Below are 19,129 nucleotides of genomic sequence, written 5' to 3' on the forward strand. Positions count from 1 at the left end.
CAAATGAAAGGAATATGTTTTTATTCATCAAATGGTTTTGATGAAAACTAAACAGACTCCTTGCCTCACAGCTCGGATGCCAGGCATGGAGGTAGGAGTGCCAATCTTTGCCACAGGATTCACTTAGTAGGAGACTGTGGTTTGTTAATAGATAATAATCGCCTTCTACTGATGATTTATCTTGAATAGGGTGTGGGTTCCCCTCTGCGTCCCCCTCTCCGTGTGTGGGGGTAAGAGGGAGATGTGGGGACAGGGGCTTTGCTGACCAACCGTCAAGCTCTGCGGTTCATTCACTGCTTCACCCCCCAGAGGACACCCCCTAGCCACCCTTTCCAGAAGCTCCCATGGGTTTCCCTGTGTCTTTTTCAGTCCAGTTTCAGTGCTTTTTGCAGGCACAGCGCGGCTTCTCCAATTTCAGAGCTGTTAGCATCCGCTGCTGAAGCCGTCCTTGAGTGCCCTGCGTGCATCATCCTTAAAGCCTAAAAATAATTCGAGAGTCTCATGTGGTCCAAAGCAAACATGGTCAGGATTTTCTCTATTTATCTTAACTTCTCCACCAACTCTCAGATCTGATGGTCATTAACATGCACATTTGGAATAATCTGGAGGGCATTTCAGACGGCAGACAGGCTGGCCCCAGGTTTTGCCTGGGAGGGCCTTCTGAGGCCAGCAGGAATACTATACCGGGGCTCAGGCCGTCACCCGCAGCCAGCGTGGAGAACGCTGTCCTGACAAAAGTCACCGCATCTTCTCATGGGCATGTCAAAAAAAGAAAAAGGAAAAGAAAGAAATAGAATTAACATGTTTTCCCATTAAGAAGTTCTGAATTGCTGTAGTTCTAACAGTGTTTGCCTTATACAGTTTTATTACCCATTCCATATTTCTTGAATTGTATCTTGAAATCTCAGCATCAACTCTCTATTACACTCTAGCTTTGAAAATAAACACCCACTTGTAGATATGTATCTATATGAATCTGTGCCTGTGTACATTCATTCTTAATAACTGATTTTTGACATATCACATCAGTTATTTGGGGAAAACATCACATGGAAATCAAAGTGCATTTGGTCTCTGGCAAGGGGTTTGGAAAAGCACCACAGGACGACTTTGCAAAGCCTCTTTCCCCTGCATTTCAGAAGTCATGAGCTGTCAAGGGAGATGTGGACCAAGTGTTTGGAATTCGTTGACACAGAAGTCATTGGCATCCTTGATAAGAGATATCTGATGTCCAGAAAGCCTTCTTAACTAGTTTCCGTATCTTTAGCTTTTCAAAAAAGAGGTAATAACTGAAAACAAAATAATACAGAAACCTCAGAAGATTAAAACATAGTGGAGACAGCAGACATGCACAATGACCAAAAATGTTTAACTCGGTAGAAGGTAGTTCACCAACCCGAAGCAAATTCCTGGCAGCTCCTATCACTGGTTTATGTAACATGGTGAAAACTGTTAAATGTCTTTCAGAGGAAGACTCATTTAGGTGACTACAGGCAGAAACACAAAAGAAATGTTGCATGTTCTTTTTCTTTTGAAGCAGGTAATGTTGTGCAGCAAGCAGCAAAATATCAAAGTTCTGAGCTTCTTTTTTTGAACTACCCCCTTTGCCATTTCTCTTAGATTATAGGCCAGAGAAACCCCAAAACGTGAAAATGTGGCCTCTGTTCGAGTTCAACTGTGGCCTCTGCTCATGCTTGGAACGTGACCAAAGAGGTGGTTTTCTATTTTTAGTTTGAGAAGTCCTTTACATTTTCTCTTTTTAGTACAGACACTGTCAAAGACTTCATTCATCATTTATATTCTAATGTTTGGCTTGTGTCAGCCATTCTGTAAGGTACAAGTTGACCCACCTTCTCTTGGTGAACAGGTGAAATTTGGGTGGTCCACGGTAGGCCCAGTGGATTGGTCCATTGATAAACTCAGTAAGTGGTCTCTGGTCTTTATGTCTCTTTGTGTTGCAAACCCATGGTCAGTGATGCCAACAGTACCTGTGTTAGTGTTTACCTGGCCCGCCCGCCAGCTCTTCCTAGGGAGTAACAGGCTTCGGAGCAGCTCTTTCCAGAACCATGGCTCTACTTGGCTATTTCCATGATCAGAGAAGGCAGAGGGGTGGAGACAGAGAGCGAGGCAGCAAGAAGGAGAGGACTGGAGACCAGGGCCCAGCAATCTCTGAAGGCTGCCTGGTGCTGCTCACCAGGCTGTGAGAGTCAGGCGGGGTTTCAGTGGAAGCCCCATCTTGAGATCTGCTCTTCTGTCCCAGAACTTTGGGGAAAGAATTGTGTATTTGGCCAGGCGTGGTGGCTCATGCCCGTGAAAACTGCAATTTGGGAGGCGGAGGCAGGTGGATCATCTGAGGTCAGGAGCTCGAGATTAGCTTGGCACATGGCAAAACCCCATCTCTACTAAAAATGCAAAAAATCAAAAAATTAGCCCGGCGCGGTGACGGGAGCCTGAAATCCCAGCTACTTGGGAGGTTGAGGCGGGAAAATTGCTTGAACCCGGGAGGTGGAGGCTGCAGTGAGCTGAGATCACGCCATTGCACTCCAGCCTGGGTGACAGAGTGAGACTCTGTCTCAAAAAAAAAAATAAAAAAAAAGACAAAGAAAAAGAAAAAAAGAAAAAAGAATTGTGTATTTGTGCATTTCTTTTCCTGCATGAATTTAAAAAGTTAGAATAAAAATTAAATCTTTAAAAAGGTCAGAGATCCCTTCCCTGGCCTTTGAAAAAGCACCTCGTCATAGCTTCCCTATACATATATGAAGGAAAGAGGCCTCACATCAGGACTGAAGGAATTCACTAACTCTAGAGCATCAGGAATGATCTAGAAACCAACCTCAGTCTCTCTCAGATCACTGTCTGCCAGGAGGAAAAGCCCAGCTGCTCAGCACCTCAGTGGCCAGTCCTGAAGTTAATTTGTATTTTATTTTGTTTTTAAAATGTCTTCCTAAGCATACACACACACACACACACACACACACACACACACACACTATATTTTACATATACATGTAAATGCATTTATACTTAACATGGTAGCATAAGCATCTTCTACGTTATTACAAATATTCTTCAATGTCCTGGAGCATGAGCTCCTGTCTAACCCTATTTGGCTTAGTGTTCTCTGGCACTAAGAATGTGAGTCCTCTGGCATCTCCCAGCCCCCCTTCTTTGCCCAGCCACCCCAGTCCAGGGACTCGCATGCAGTAGGGAGCCCCAGGACCATTCTTTCCAGAAGTTCAGGGAGGCCCAGAGCTTGGGGTTAGCTCCAGGGTAGGACAGACCTTTCCCACCAGCCAGGCTGGACGGGGAACAACTGCCAACCCTATAGCACCAGCCAACCTACTTCATCTCTGCACGCTACTTTCCGTTTTACTTCTTAGGCCTTAACAAGAAATAGCCACTTATTTTAAATAAAGGAAATGTCTTCCGCAAAATCAAGTTGTGTGTCTCGTCCTTGACGTTGGCAAACATAACTTGGGCCTGAAGCAGGAAACAGAGTTTATGGTGTGAATAGTTCTCAAGCATGCAGCGTCTGTGCATGCCCTGAATGTGCACCCATTTCCTCTGCCTCCTTCTCCTTCACCCATCAGGAAGTGCAGCAAGCAAGCAGTCACATCACACCTCCCAACCACATGCAAAGAACCAAAAAAGCAGCTGCCAGAAGAGCTTCGGGAAATTTTCAAATTAGATCTTCAACTGCAGTAAGAGTCATATTTAAGTAAAAGAGCTGCACATCAGCTCGGCTGAGCTCTGTGCCAGCACTGCACCCCACACCCCTCCTGCTTTCTCCCCCAAACAATTTCCAGCTGACGTTTGGTGAACAGAAAATGTTTTATGAGCTTAAGAGAACACAGAGATAGTAATCTGCTGGGACTGCCATAAAATGCCACGGGTTGAGTGTCTTAAACAACGTTAAGTTTATTTTCCCACAGTTCTGGAGGCTGGGAAGTCTGAGATGGAGACTGGTGGGTTTGAGTTCTGGTGAGGGCTCTCCTTCTGGCTTGCAGACAGCTGCCTTCTTGCTATGGCCTTGCATGGTCTTGGCCTCTCCTTGAGGTCTTTGGACCTCAATGTTCTGGGAAAACCTTTCCTCTGGCATTATGCTCTATCCTTCTATCTTTTTAGGGCCACCCATGCCATTCAAAGAAAGGGCTGAAGCCTGGAGTTCAGAAACAAGTGCTGAGCTGTGCAGACAGCCTGGGAATCCACAGGCCCACCCGGCCTCAGGGCTCTCAGGAACAACTTCAGGGGCCTACACAATTCGTCTTCTGAAGTTGTCTCCAAACTCACAGGAAGCAAGGGCGTTTCTATTCCAGCTCCTCTCAGACAGCAAGAGGCAAGGCACGCAAGAGTGTGTGATGGGAGGCAGGCAGTTATTGCAGAAATGGGATAGGTCCCCATGACAGAAGAGAAGAAACCAACAGAGGACTCTTCCCAGGAGACCCAGGTTCAGCAAGTCACACCTCTCCTGTGAGGCGAGGCAAGGCAGATTGGCGTGGGCCTCCTGCAGCACAGACATCCTTCTGTCCACTCAGGAGTGGAGTGCAGGCCCTCAGGCAGCTGAGGCTAGAGCACTGAGTCAGGGGACTGAACAAGACCACACCTGAGTTGCAGATACGGCCACATGGCACCTTGTAAACACACGCAAGCGACAGGTCCCCTTGCAGAGCACAGCACTCAACTGCTCTGCCCAGGACCTCTGGGAAACAGCTCCTCGGTCTGCTGGCGAGGTGGCCACCCACCATCTCAAACTCCACAGGGGAGCACTCTATTTGGGGGCAGACCACGCATAATTAACCCAAATGGACCTGCCGTGGTGGTCACCACCCCACCCCCACCCCGAGCTGGCAGTCCCCATCAGCAGATCCCAATCTTTGTTTCAATAAGGGGCACCTATTAGGTTGGCTGTAAAACCCTGTGCGGGTTCTTTTGCAACAATGTTAAGATTGCACAGAAACCAGCGTTCTCCTGTCCTCTGAGTGCTGTCCTCACACTGCTGTCCTCACCCGGGCCTGGGAATACCTGCACACGTTGCTGAGTCACGTGTACAGGATAACAAGAGCTCCTCCCCTTTGTGCAGACCCAAGGAAGGAGGCTGCACCCCATTCATTCGAATGCCTGGCACATTCTTCATCAACTCCATGGAAATTCTTTTTTATTTTTGAGACGGAATCTCGCTCTGTCGCTCAGGCTGGAGTGCAGTGGTGCGATCTTGGCTCACTGCAAGCTCCGCCTCCCGGGTTCACGCCATTCTCCTGCCTCAGCCTCCCGAGTAGCTGGGACGACAGGCACCCACGACCACGCCCGGCTAATTTTTTGTATTTTTAGTAGAGACGGAGTTTCACCGTGTTAGCCAGGATGGTCTCGATCTCCTGACCTCGTGATCCACCCACCTTGGCCTCCCAAAGTGCTGGGATTACAGGCGTGAGCCACCATGCCCAGTCTGGAAATTCTTAAGTGCTCAGAGTGAAATGCATTTTGTCAGAAGCCTATGAGGTTTTAAAACTCCATATGTCTTTTTAATGACTAGTTGAATTCTCACTGATTCGTGAAGCCTGCAGAGTACGATGTACATTTTCTAACAACTACTAGGGCCAAAATTTTGGAAAAAAAAACATGGACAGCTTACTTTCACCAAATGTTAAAAGAAGGCCTAAAATGAAATGACATTTATTTTACAATGGCAGAAGTCCTCAGGAAATGAAACATGCTAATACATTTCAGCTCGTATGTATCCTTCTGATCACACCCATGTCCAAACAAGCTGTTTCTCAAGCTTAAATGGGAAGAAACAATCTATGAATATTAAAGAAAATATGTATTCTTTGTACATTATTAAAGCAGGCTCAAAAGACAGATGAACCTCCAGCCGGGCTCAGTGGCTCATGCCTATAATCCTAGCACTTTGGGAGGCTCAGGCAGACAGTCCTGAGCTAGAGACCCCTCAACATGGAACCAGTCCTAAAAACAAAAACGTGGCCCCTAACACAGGAGCAAAAAAAAAAAAAAAAAAAAAAAAAAAAAAAAAAAAAAAAAAAAACCCCAACCACCCCCACCACCCCCCCCCCCCCACCCCCTAACATGGCCCCTAACAGGAGGCTTCTGAATGCCACAGTCCTCCCTCTCAGTGCAGTGCAGAGGCCACCAAATTCAGATCCTGGGGGTGTCGGGGAAGGCAGTCTTCAATGCAGATTCCTGGGCCCCACTCCAGAGCTACTGAATCAGAATTTTGGGGTGGGGGTGAGTTTAGGACATTTATTTTTAACAAACTATGAAGATGAGCCTGACATGCTGTAAATTTGGAGAGTTACCAGTGCACACCACGGGACTGGCTCGTGCAAGATTTTCCATCTCTTTGGAATGCACAGAATGTGTCTCGTTGGAGAGAGAATGGGAAGAGACCAAAAAAGGTTTCCCCAAACTGAATGTGCTCTCACATGACTGGAGCTCCGTGTCTTTGCGTGTGGGACCTTTTCAGTTAGAGGAGGTTTATGCCTCTACGGTGCTGTTTTCCCATGGTAATACAACATCCTGGCATCTACGACACACACTGCCCTTCTGAGGTCCACAGTGAACCCGAAGGAGCTGGTCCCTCAAGATGGGCCCCGAGTGGCTGACTGGCCTAAATTCAAGGTGGAGGCACCTGGCCATCTGCTGACTGCAGGTCACATGTGTATTCTGCATTCCTGGCAGAAAATACACATTTGTGTCATCTTGGGACCCTCAGGGTTGCCTGTTCCTGTTCACGGTGCCTGAATTGATGGCGGATGGGAAGTCCCACTTCTCCTTCTGGACCTACACAACAGACCTTGGCCTACGTCAGTCTTATGAAGCAATGCAAATAAAACAAGCCTCCATCCCCTAGTTACATAGTGGACCAGGCTGCTTGGTCTACGTCAATTTTATCAACCAATGCAAACCAAAGAAGCCTGCATCCCTTATTTACACGGTGGACCAGGATGGAAGCCTGGGAGGAAGCCTTTTCCATAAAAGACAGCCCCTCTCTTGGTTCTCATGGAGCGCACCTGTTTTGTACCAATGGCTGTGCCTCCCCGGCTTGCAAACTGCTCTACTATTTGTAGAAACAAAGTCTCTCACTTGATCTAATACTTTTTTCTTGGTACTTTTGTTAGCAATGGGGACTGTAACTAAAGTGCCACTTGCATCACTATGATGCTGATGGTCTTTGGTTGCCCAAGGATTAAAATGTAACCATGATGAATTTCGAGTCCAGAAACACACCACAGTGGGATTCCATTCCGCTGGATTCTCTTAAAGACACGGACACATCTTCACTGTGGGCATTGATGAGGCTACTAAAAGGAATAAAAGATGGTATCATTATGCGGCCATTGAGGATACAGTTCTGCGAATCCTCCATGCCTTATTCTGTCACAGGAGAGAGTCTCTGCACTTCCATTTTCAGCAGGCCAACATTTCTCCATGCTGTCTGTGACGATCTTATGAGGGACCTGGAGAAGGACGTACACATCGATTTTAGCATGAGTCTCGTAGCACTGCGTTTAGTAGAGTGTGTTCTCTTACAGAGCATCCCCGTGCTTGGAGTTGGGGTGTGGAGGACTGTCCACTTCACCTGACCCTGGATTGTGGCCCAGAGCTGCTGACAAGGGCCATCCTTTTTAAAATAGGGAACGATATTGTGCTCATCTCCAGCTGCATGTGTATGGGACCTTTTCAGTTAGAGGAGGTTTATGCCTCTACGGTGCTGGTAATACAACATCCTGGCATCTACGACACACACTGCCCTTCCATGTGTGTTTTCTGTGAGTGTGTGTGACTGTGTTTTCTGTGTATTTCCTCTGTGTGTGCTTCCTGTCTGTGTGTGTTTCCTGTCTGTGTGTTTTCTCTCTGTATGTTTTTTGTGCATATGTGTGAATGTGTTTTCGTGTGTCTGTGTGTCTGTGTGTGTGTGTGTGAGTGTTCTCAACCTCACCAAGCATAGCTCAGGGACCTCAGTTGTCCCTTGAAGACACCGTGCTGCCAGGTACTAGACACAAATGTGACTTTAAACGTGACCTTTACGCTCAAGCATCTTGTAGTCTAGACGAGGAAGAGAGAGGAATGGAACACCACGTCCTCTTCAGAGCCAGGTGCTGTGGGAGAGTTCCTGGCTGTCTTTGCAGACCGCACACCGAGATAGCTATTGTGATCACCACTTTATGGTGACCAGAATGTGTTCAGCAAGGCAGCCTGCCCACAGCCTGGAGAACTTAGAATTTGTTTCCAGGCATGATCAAAACCAACAAACAAATATTTTCACTCCATAAACTGATATGTGCCAGGGAGACTTATCCTGCTGTTTATGGAATGTGGGGGCACTTACAGTGGGGGTGAAGGCTTGGCTTGGAGCAACCAGCAGCTGTGTTATCAGAGACAAAGGGAAGTGACAACAGAGTAATTTACAATGATCCCTGCCCAAATGATCTCAGCACGCCGACTAAGAGCACTGTTCCTGGGCAAGGAGAACACACAATTTCTCACCTGCTGAAGAATGTGGAAGCCACAGGCAGTGGGGCTGGAAGCTCCCATCGTCCCTCCATGAGTGACTTCGTAAAGCTTCCATCAAGCACCTGGGCCTGGCTGCCCTCCTGCTCTGCTTATTCTAAATATAAACAAACAACCCCCCCAAGGCCCGTGCTAACTCAATCACACTTTTACACGTCTCAGGCCGGTCTGCTATTTAGACTTCCTGGCAGTATCCTTGCAAGTCTTCTGTATTCCTTTTTGGATGTGTCTTCATTTACTATTATAATTTTTCTGCCATTCTTTTGGCTCCTTCTGGTGAACAAGATAATTATCTAAGAAGACATTCATATAAAAATTAATGGAACCAACTGCAGGAACTGCCAAATGTTATGTTGCTCACAGAAGTTTTGACTTTGAAAGGTAAGCAGCTTCTGTTTATTCCATGCTCCCATTAGGGCAAACACAAAGCATTTTCTATCTGCTACGATATATGTATTATATATGTACATATATATGAAATAAAAGTATAAATAACTGACTTAATTCTACATTCTTTCAAAATGAGGAAACAGGTGTAGCTTCTACAATTGTTCTTTGTTTTTTCAATTATTTAAGCAATTTCAAGAACTTAGAAGTTTCCCTTGCTTTGTAGGAAATAATAAAGTAAGATCCCACATACTCCAGTTTCCCTCACTGGTAACATCTTGCAACACTGTAGCACAATGTAACAGACAGGAACCTGACACTGACACAATCCAGGCTCAGAACTTCCCATGTACAAGAATCTCCCTGTCACTGTTTGATGTCCACACCCACTTCTTCCCACCCACACTCCTCCCGGACCCCTGGCAACCACCAATCTGTTCTCAATTTCTAAAATTTAATATATAAATGTAATCATACAGCATGTAACTTTGTGAAATTTTTTTTTTCACTCAACATAATTCTTGGGAGGCTCGCTGATGTGGCTGCATGGATCTATAGTTCGTTCCTTTTTATTGCTGAGTAGTATTCCATGATGTAGACAGACCCGTTTGTTTAACTGTTCACCCATTGAAGGACATCTGGTTTGTTTCTAGTTTTTAGCTGTTATGCCAAAGCTGCTATAAACAGACATTTTGATTTTTGGGGATAATGACCAAGGCATGCAGTGCAATTGCTGGGTCAAAGGGTAGTTGCACGTGTGAAAGCTGTCAGAGTCAAAATAGAATCACTTTTGTTCAAACAAACAAACAAGCCCTGACAAATAGAACCAGAAAAGTCCTTGGAGGGAGGATTCTCATGCATAAATGACTGACAGCAAGAACTGTCACAAAAAATGGCAAAAACCAGAACCTTGCACAAAGGCCATTGCAACCCCCCACCCCACCCACCACACACACACACACACACACACACACACACACACACACACAATATTCCCGTAAGAACATCCGCCATGCCTCTCCAACCTTGGACTGGAGTCCGTCTTGTTTTTGATACCTGTAGCCAAGGGTAATTATCTCAAGACAATTATGTCATCTTCCTCCATTTTCCTTTAAAAACTTTTGTCTTCTTTGACCTCCCTGAATACACACATTGTTTGCTATGGCATAAGTTTCCCACTGCTACGCCCTATTCCTGAATAATATCATTTTCCTTTAAAGAGTGTCTCTCTGTTTGTTGTTTAGGTTGACACGTTTCCCTAACAAACTACAAAACTGTCTGTTGGAGCGGTGGCTCACGCCTGTAATCCCAGCACTTTGGGAGGCCGAGGCGGGCAGATCATGAGGTCAGGAGATCGAGACCATCCTGACTAACACGGTGAAACCCTGTCTCTACTAAAAATACAAAAAAAAAAAAAAAAAAATTAGCCGAGGTTGATGGCGGGCGCCTGTAGTCCCAGCTACTCGGGAGGCTGAGGCAGGAGAATGGTGTGAACCCGGGAGGTGAAGCTTGCAGTGAGCTGAGATAGCACCACTGCACTCCAGACTGGGTGACAGAGTGAGACTCCGTCTCAAAAATAAATAAATAAATAAATAAATAAAAATAAAAATAAATAAATAAATAAATAAATAAAAATTTTAAAAAAGAAAGTACAAAACTGTCTTTCAGAATGACTGGACCATTTCTACATTCTCACTGGCTATCTGCGAGAGATTTAGCTTTTCCATGTCCTTGAAACATTTGGTGGTGTCACTGTTTTTTTTTTTAATTTTAACAATTCTGAATGCTGTGTAATGATGTCTCGTTTTCATTCAATTTGCATTTCCCTAATTGCTAATAATGTTGAAAATATTTTTATGTGCCTTTTTGCCATCTGTATATTGTCTTTGATGAAATGTTTGTTCCCGTCTTTTTCTCATTTTCTACTTGATTGTAAAAAATACTTTGAAAGTTCTTTATATGATCTAGCTATTAGCCTGAGATGGCCACGTTGTTTCCAAATATTTTCTCCTAGTGTGTAGCTTGCTATTTTATATTTTAACATTTTTTCCCATTCAGTAAAGGTTTTTAGTTTTAATGAAGTCCTATTTATCAATTTTTCTCTTCTGTGGATCATATTTGGTGTCAAATCTCAGGACCATTGCCTAACCTGTATCTTAAAGGTTTTCTCCTCTGCTTTTTTTCAAAGATTGTTTTACCAGTCTGAGTGAGATATAGAGACCTTACTTCTTCTTACGTCATTTTACCCTCCTTGTTTATAAATAATTTTAAGTATTTCCATGCAAATATTTAGAAGTAAATCAAGTGCTGCTAAAATGTTTGTTTCAATTATCAAACATAATTTGTAATATTCAGGAAGAAGAAAAACCGATTGAATTTTCCTATAATTTCAACTCTTTTAATCTTCCTTTTTTATTTCTGATATTCCAAGATTTCTTCTTTTATTTTCTTTTTGTTTAAAGAAATTTCTTTAGCCATTATTTTAGGGTAAATCAGCTGATGAAAAGTTTTCTCTTAGTTTTTCTTCATCTGTGAATGTCTAGATGTACCCTTCATTCCTCAAAGATTCTCACTTGGTTGTGATTCTGGGTTAATAGTTCTTGTCTTCCAGTGGCAGGAATGTTGTGCCACTTCCTTCCATAGTTTCCTTTGAGAAATCTGCTGTACTTTGAACCATTTTTTCACCTATGGGTAAAGTATTACTTCTCTTTCAAGAGTTTGTCTTTAGTTTTCAGAAACTTGACTATGATGTGTCTTTGTATACATTTGGGGAACTGTATTCCTTTGGAAATTTTATTTTGAGGAAGTTTTGCTCAGCTTCTTTAACCTAAAGATTTCTCTCTTTTGTCATACTTGGGAAATTTTCAGCCATTATTTCTTAGAGCACTTTTTAATCCCTTTCTCTTTCCCCTTTTTCTTTTTGTGACTCCACTGACATAAATGTTAGTTTATAAAAAAATCATTGTCATACAGATCCCTGAGGCTCTGATAACATTTTTTTTTCTATCTATTTGCTCTCAGCTATTCAAATTGGGTGGTTTCTATTATTCTATTTATAAGTTTACCATTTCTCTTTCCTCTGTGGTAGTGTCAAGTAAACTCTTTTTTTAAATTCTTCTACTTTTAGTTTCAAATTTTCACTTGCTATTTTTTTTTTTACGTCTTCTGTTTGTTTGCTGTGATTTTCCCATTTTCTAGTTTTGCTTCAAGTGTGTTCATATGTTTCCCTGAAGCCCGTTTTGTTCATGGCTGCTTTGAATTTTTGTCAGACAATTTTAACATTTATGACATCTCTGGTTTATGGTATGGTGAGTGATTTTTAATGGAAATCGTAATATTTTTATATTCTATTTTGAGACTCAGGATCTTCTTTACACTGTTTAATTTAGCTGATATTCTCTGGCACACTCTGGCACAGTGGAAGGATATGGGGCTGAATGTCCAAGATCCCAATAACCTCCTTTGCCATCCCAAGGGAGGGGTTCTTCTTCCTACAAGCTGGGGTGGGCACTCTGGCTTCTCCTGTGGGCTCCATTGTTCCACTGGTGGAGTGGCCTCACTGCTGCTGGGCAGGTGTGAAATTCCTGATTCTCTACCAGGCCTCCCCACCCAGAAGCAAGGGGGAGGTGTGTACCTCATGACTGGTGCTTGGGGTGGAAGTTCAGGCTCCTCATGTGGTCCCCCGATCTTGGGTAGGGGGCCTGGTTACTCCCCAGTGGTGAAGAGAATCCAGCCTCCCTACTTGGCCTTCTCTGCCACCACCTTGCTGGGACGTTGGGATGTTTCATTACAGCCTCATGAGGGTGGAAGTCTGCGTGCTGCCCTGGCCCTGGCTGCTATGGGTTTGGTGGGACCATGGTTTTTAGGTGGCGTTTGGCAGGGAGTAGTGTGGATTTGTCTAAAGTTTTCTGTCTTGCTAGGCTACTCCTTTCCTGGTCCTTTGTATACAGAGAGTGCTTTTCTTGAACTGTTTTTCTGCACCTGCTGGAATCTCTGAGTTGCTAACTTTAGCATCAAGTCTGGGATTTCTGAAGCAGAAAGAAAACCCAGTTAATTCATCACCATGTTGTTTCCTGGGTCCCAGGTTTTCTAGCCAGTCTGTCCTCTCTCCACCTTCCAGAGTCATTGTATAGTTGTTTCCTATATAACGTCCAGAGTTTTTAGTTATTTTTAGAGAAAGAAATAGGAAAAATGTACTCCATCTTCCCCAACAGAAGTTCTGTCATTATTCATTTTTCTCCACAAGAATTTTTATAAATCTTGGGGATATCAACATGTGAAAACATCAGTTTTATACTTCGTATTTGAAAGTATTTTGACTGACTATGCCACTTTCATGACACAACATTTCAGTCAGGTATAAAAAATGTCCTTTGTTTTTAATATCCAAAGTCTCTTAAAAGCATATAGTGTTAGATGGTGATTTTTAAAAATTGTTTGTCAAAAATTATCAAAATGCCATTTTAATATGAAAAAGAAATATGTACTCTTCTTTTGATTTTGTATTTATTATTATTATTCTTTATTATTATTATACTTGAAGTTCTGAGGTACATGTGCAGAACGTGCAGGTTTGTTACATAGGTATACATGTGCCATGGTGGTTTGCTGCACCCATCAACCCGTCATCTACATTAGGTATTTCTCCTAATGCTATTCCTCCTCTAGCCCCCCAACCCCTGACAGGCCCTGGTGTGCAGTGTTTCCCTCCCAGCTGACAAACATATGAAAAAAAGCTCATCATCACTGGTCATTAGAGAAATGCAAATCAAAACCACAATAAGATACCATCTCATGCCAGTTAGAATGGCATCATGAGAAAGTCAGGAAACAACAGATGCTGGAGAGGATGTGGAGAAATAGGTAATGCTTTTACACTGTTGGTAGGAGCGTAAATTATTAGTTCAACCATTGTGGAAGACAGTGTGGCGATTCCTCAAGGATCTAGAACCAGAAATACCATTTGATTTTGTATTTTAAATATCCTTCTCCCCCTTCTTCCTCTGTCTTGTACTACTAGAGCCCAAACTCCTCTATCATGTTGTTTGACGCCTCCTCACAAATCCCATTTCAGAATCTTGGACGGGGTCTGGCACTAGTCTTGGCGCTTCCTCGTTGCAGTAGAGGTGTGAGGGGGGCAGATGGTGTGTGACGTCATTGTCCTGCTTGCCACGTTGCCTACAGAGATCACCGTAACTAACCAGCAGCCCTGAACCCAGGCTTCAATTATGACCTCCCTGTAAGTCCCAGAAAACAGGTCAATTGCCAACTTCGCATGGAACAATTGGGAATACGATCACCAGGAAATGACACATTGGCATGCATACAGTTGTCAGGAGATCTGGACGTGCCTTAAGACACTGCCGATTACCTTTTCCCATCTGTTCAGGCTCCATGAAAACTGGGGGTCTTTTGTCACATTTATGGCTGAGTTTACAGACCCTGCAGCCAGGTGACTATGCTGTAAATATTTGTGGAAAAAAGAAATAAGCAAGCTTTTTACCTTTAAAGCCAAGGCATTCTGGAACAATGTATTTTTCCAGAAAATTCCCCTTAGAAAGACATGCTTTTATCCAAACAGCTCTTATGGGCATGAGAATCTGCCTACCTTGTTGAAAGCATCTTATCCTAAGACACATTCAGTCACTTGTGACCTCAGAGAGTGTCTACCAAGCAGATCTGAGACACGAAGTGAAAAACTGCAGGTCATCAGCCCAGACGTGCAGCATCAAGTTCGAATATTTTCTAACAATAAATGCCAATGCCAAAAATATGCTCTCAAAGGGAGATAGCAATCTAGAATCACAAGAAAATAACTGGGGCGCCTTCAGAAATGTAATATTTGCCCCAAGCAAGTTCCAAGGCTACAGTAAGGGCCATAGGTGAAGCAGACTTTAAGGTTCTAGATACTGGACAGATATGTCTAGGAAAAAGGACATTTTCCTAGACCAAGAGTTATTTAATATTGGAAAATAGAGAATGTGAAATTCCTGAAATTTTTAAAATAAATAAATAACCCTAATTCTAGGGATTATTTTATGGATGGGTGATCAGCTGGAAGTCTTTTAAAGGGTTCTTAGCTCCCAAATCCTACAGGACTTCACGATTCCCTAAACCACTGATTGTGGAACATCTGCAGAAACCAGAGAGCTTGCTGAGCTGCCGCTCCCCTCTCCTCTCCTCAGTTGGCTAGGGTGAGTGTTCAGTAATTTGAAAAATAAATAAGCACAACATTTCCAAGCACTCAATTTTGTGCTGACAAATGTACAAATGTCAAGAACATTAGGGAGGCATCCAGCATTTTCAATAATGCATGATCCCCATTACTTAATTATTTTGAAAACATCTGTTGAAGAAAAGGATGCCCCGGAGGGGAATTAAGAAGTCACGTGGATCAGTGTGTGGCCACATTTCACCCTTTGAAGAGGAGACAGGAGCCTAAGGAGTGTGGTGCTAACCCCGAGCGCCCACGGGGGCGGGAGATGGGGCAGTCAGAGACCAAACAGGCCCTGGCATTGCCCAGCCTGGTCTGGATCAGTTTCCCCACTGGAAGTGGCACTGGGAGGCACACACAACATGGCAATGTTTGCACTCAGGGCTTGCATTCCCTGCACCTTCTGCTCTTCAGCAATGGAAGGATGTCAGCTGGAAGGGCTGGGGTGCCTTCTGGGCATTACCCAGTATTTGAGGCTGCAGGTGACTAATCCAAGAAGCATTCAGGTGCAAGAGGAGGGTGGGAAATGGATGCTGTGGTCCCCATGGCCAGGAGGGTGGGGTGGTCAAGAAAAATCAGTGCTGCACTTTCCACAGCCACGTGGATTTTGTGTGGTTAGGGAAGCCCGGGAGTTCCCAAAAAACCATAGTGATGTGGTTTGGCTCTGTGTTCCCATTTAAATCTCATCTTGAATTGTAATAATCCCCACATGTCATGGGAGAGACTAGATGGAAAAAATTGAATCATGGGAGTGTGTTTTCCATGCTGTTCTCGTGATGGTGAGTAAGTCTGATAGTTTTATTTTTTATTTTTATTTTTATTTTTTTGAGATGGAGTCTCGCTCTGTCGCCCAGGCTGGAGTGCAGTGGCGCGATCTCGGCTCACTGCAAGCTCCTCCTCCTGGGTTCACGCCATTCTCCTGCCTCAGCTTCTCGAGTAGCTGGGACTACAGGCACCCGCCACCACGCCCAGCTAATATTTTTTGTATTTTTAGTAGAGACGGAGTTTCACCGTGGTCTCGATCTCCTGACCTCATGATCTGCCCGCCTTGGCCTCCCAAAGTGCTGGGATTACAAGCGTGAGCCACCACGCCCGGCCAAGTCTGATAGTTTTATAAAGGGCAGTTCCCCTGCACATGCTCTTTTGCCTGACACCATGTAACATGTGCCTTTGATCCTCCTTCACCTTCCACCATGATTGTGTGGCCTCCCCAGCCATGTGGAGCTGTGTGTCTATTAATCCTGTTTCCTTTATAAATCACCCAGTCTCACACATGTCTTTATTAGCAGCGTGAGAACAGACTAATACACATAGTGTTCTGTTCTTACTCATGTCACAAAGAATCACACGTGTGCAAGAATGGTCATTTCGTTAAAGAATGAAGATCTTCCGTAACAACGTTCTTCCATAAAAGGTAAATTCCTTCATTTGTAAAGCTCTGCATAGTCCACAGTTTGCTTCTATGTTCATCATCTCATTTATCTCTCAAAGTCACCCTGCGAGACAGAAATGTCGAGTGTCATGGAATATTTCGATGGTTAGAATGGAATGCTGCATTGTGCCAATATTTATCTATCAGTGATTTAGGTAAGAATTCCAGGCACGCCCAGAGAATCTCCACTCAGGGTGGTGGACGGTCTTGGTACAAACACACGCTTTGTTCCTTCATAATCTAATTATGAATTATCCAGTGAGTTCTCCTAATTTTCCCTTGCTTCCATTTTTGAATTTATCATTAGCCATGAAAAATCAAAAGAAAAAGAAAACTTTCAGCTTATTCCTTTGGGATATTCAACTTTGGGCTACAAGTTGGAACCCACTCTGGGGGAAGGTGTGCGTGGAGCCAGGCTCCCTGCACTTTTTGACCCCGCCCCCACTTCCCAGTCCTGGCCGTCTAACCTTACACTGCCTGGTATTCATTCCAGAACATTATCTTTGTGTATATTTCAGCATGTCCTTTCTGGAATGATAAATAAAAATAAATACACAAAGAAACAAGAAAGAGAGAGATGGGGAGAAAGAGGGCTGCTGGAGAAGATGATGGACCAATCAAGTACTAAGTTGTGCAAAAAGAACCTTGGGAAATATTGACAGCTAATTTCACTGTGATACTTGCAGATTGTAAGCACAGTATTGATTCTTTGCCATTTCAGCAATGTCAAAAATCTCCTGCCCCAGTGCCCTGGAGTAGACCTGAGGGCCAGCTTTACCCCTCAACCATCTCAGCCAGGCGTTTTCAACTGTGGGATTTATACTTAAGTTACACCAAACAGATGCAAACTGGTGTCATTTTTTTCCCCCTTAAAGCTTCAGAAATTTGGTACCTTTTCTTGGTAACGTATTCAAATATCAAATAGCTCCTGGTACTGGAAACTTTTCCTTTTGTTATTTAATATAAATGTCTTGTTCTGATCTTGTTTCTGCTTTCTTAAGATTCAATGAAAGAATATAAGTTTTAAAAGTATTTGAAGGCGATGAAAGTTAATTTTTTAAAAGCCTACAGTTAAATTTAATAGTCTTGTATTTTAAAAACTACTATTTTATTTTACTCTTCATAGTATCTGCCATGTGAATGTATTTACCTGCATTAGAAAATTTGTACCCTGGGAAATATTTGTTGCCACATTACAGACGTTATTAACTTCAATGGTTATTTTAAAATTGAGCAAATTAATAAGCTGTAATTAAGTGATAAAACAATGAAATTGCTTAAAATGTAGACTTATAAATAATGTAATTTTCTGCCAGGCACAGTGGCTCATGCCTGTAATCCCAGCACTTTGGGAGGCCGAGGAGGGAGGACCATGAGGTCAAGGGATCGAGACCATTCTGGCCAACATGGTGAAAACCCCGTCTCTACTCAAAATACAAAAATTAGCCAGGCATGGTGGTGCGTACCTGTAGTTTCAGCTACTTGGGAGGCTGAGGCAGGAGAATCGCTTGAACCCGGGAGGCAGAGGTTGCAGTGAGCCAAGATCGAGCCACTGCACTCCAGCCTGGCGACAGTGCAAGACTCTGTCTCAAATAAATAAATAATAAAGAATGTAATTTTCTATACTGTATGTTCTTAAAATTTCAGACTGGGGAAAGAACAATGGGAAAGCAATTACAGCTGAATTTCAGCACATTCACTGTACCAAGTCTCAAGCCAGATCTTGGGCCTGTAGAATTGTCTGTTCTTTTTAGTTTTGCTCTGATTCTGTTTTGTTTTTTGAGACAGGGTCTTGCTCTGTTGCCCAGGCTGGCAATGCAGTGGCATAATCATTGCTCATTGCAGCCTCGAATTCCTGGGCTCAAATGATTCTCCCACCTCAGCAAGTAGCTGGGACTACAGGTGTACACAACCATGCCCAGCCAAAACTGTGACCTAAAGATGCATTAAGTGGTGTATTTGTCCGTTCTCACACTGCTATGAAGAACTATCTGTGACTGGGTAATTTACGAAGAAAAGAGGTTTAATCGGCTCATGGTTCTGCAGGCTCTACAGGAAGCAAAGCTAGCAAGCCTCGGGAAACTCATAATCATGGTGAGAGGTGAAAAGGAAGCAAGCATGTCTTACCATGGTGGAGCAGGGGAGACGGAGTGAAAACGAAAGTGCTACACACTTTCAAACAACCAGATCTCATGAGCACTCACTCAGTGTCTCCAGAACAGCAAGTGGGAAATCCACCTGCATAATCCAATCACCTCCCACCAGGACCTTCCTCCAATTCTACATGAGATTTGGGCAGGGACACAAATCCAAACCACATCAGGGGGACAGAATTATTTGAGGAAAAAAGAAACAGGAAGATATCAGTTGTCCCAATAGAAACAAAAATTCAGTGTTGCAAGCCACTCTTAAATATCAGGGTTGACTTCTTCCCATTCGAACCAAAAGAAAAAACACCCAAGTATGCATGTGTGTGAGGGGATCACGTATAAAAATAAAATAGAATGACATTAAAACACTTATATGGTGCACTGTGTACCACAGGGTGCCACATAACACTTGAGTTTCAG

General features: G+C 43.6%; 1 long non-coding RNA gene across 1 annotated transcript; it reads right to left on the reverse strand.

The window, feature by feature from the left end:
- Positions 1-502: 502 nt before the first annotated feature.
- On the reverse strand, positions 503-8,525 carry LOC101176273. The gene is made up of 3 exons (XR_178350.2): positions 8,503-8,525; positions 7,297-7,472; positions 503-747 (listed from the first exon to the last, which is right to left on the reverse strand). It is a non-coding gene; the product is annotated as an uncharacterized LOC101176273 (long non-coding RNA).
- Positions 8,526-19,129: the final 10,604 nt, after the last annotated feature.

The sequence above is a fragment of the Nomascus leucogenys genome, chromosome 6 (assembly GCF_006542625.1).
Source record: "Nomascus leucogenys isolate Asia chromosome 6, Asia_NLE_v1, whole genome shotgun sequence".
Lineage (NCBI taxonomy): Eukaryota > Metazoa > Chordata > Mammalia > Primates > Hylobatidae > Nomascus > Nomascus leucogenys.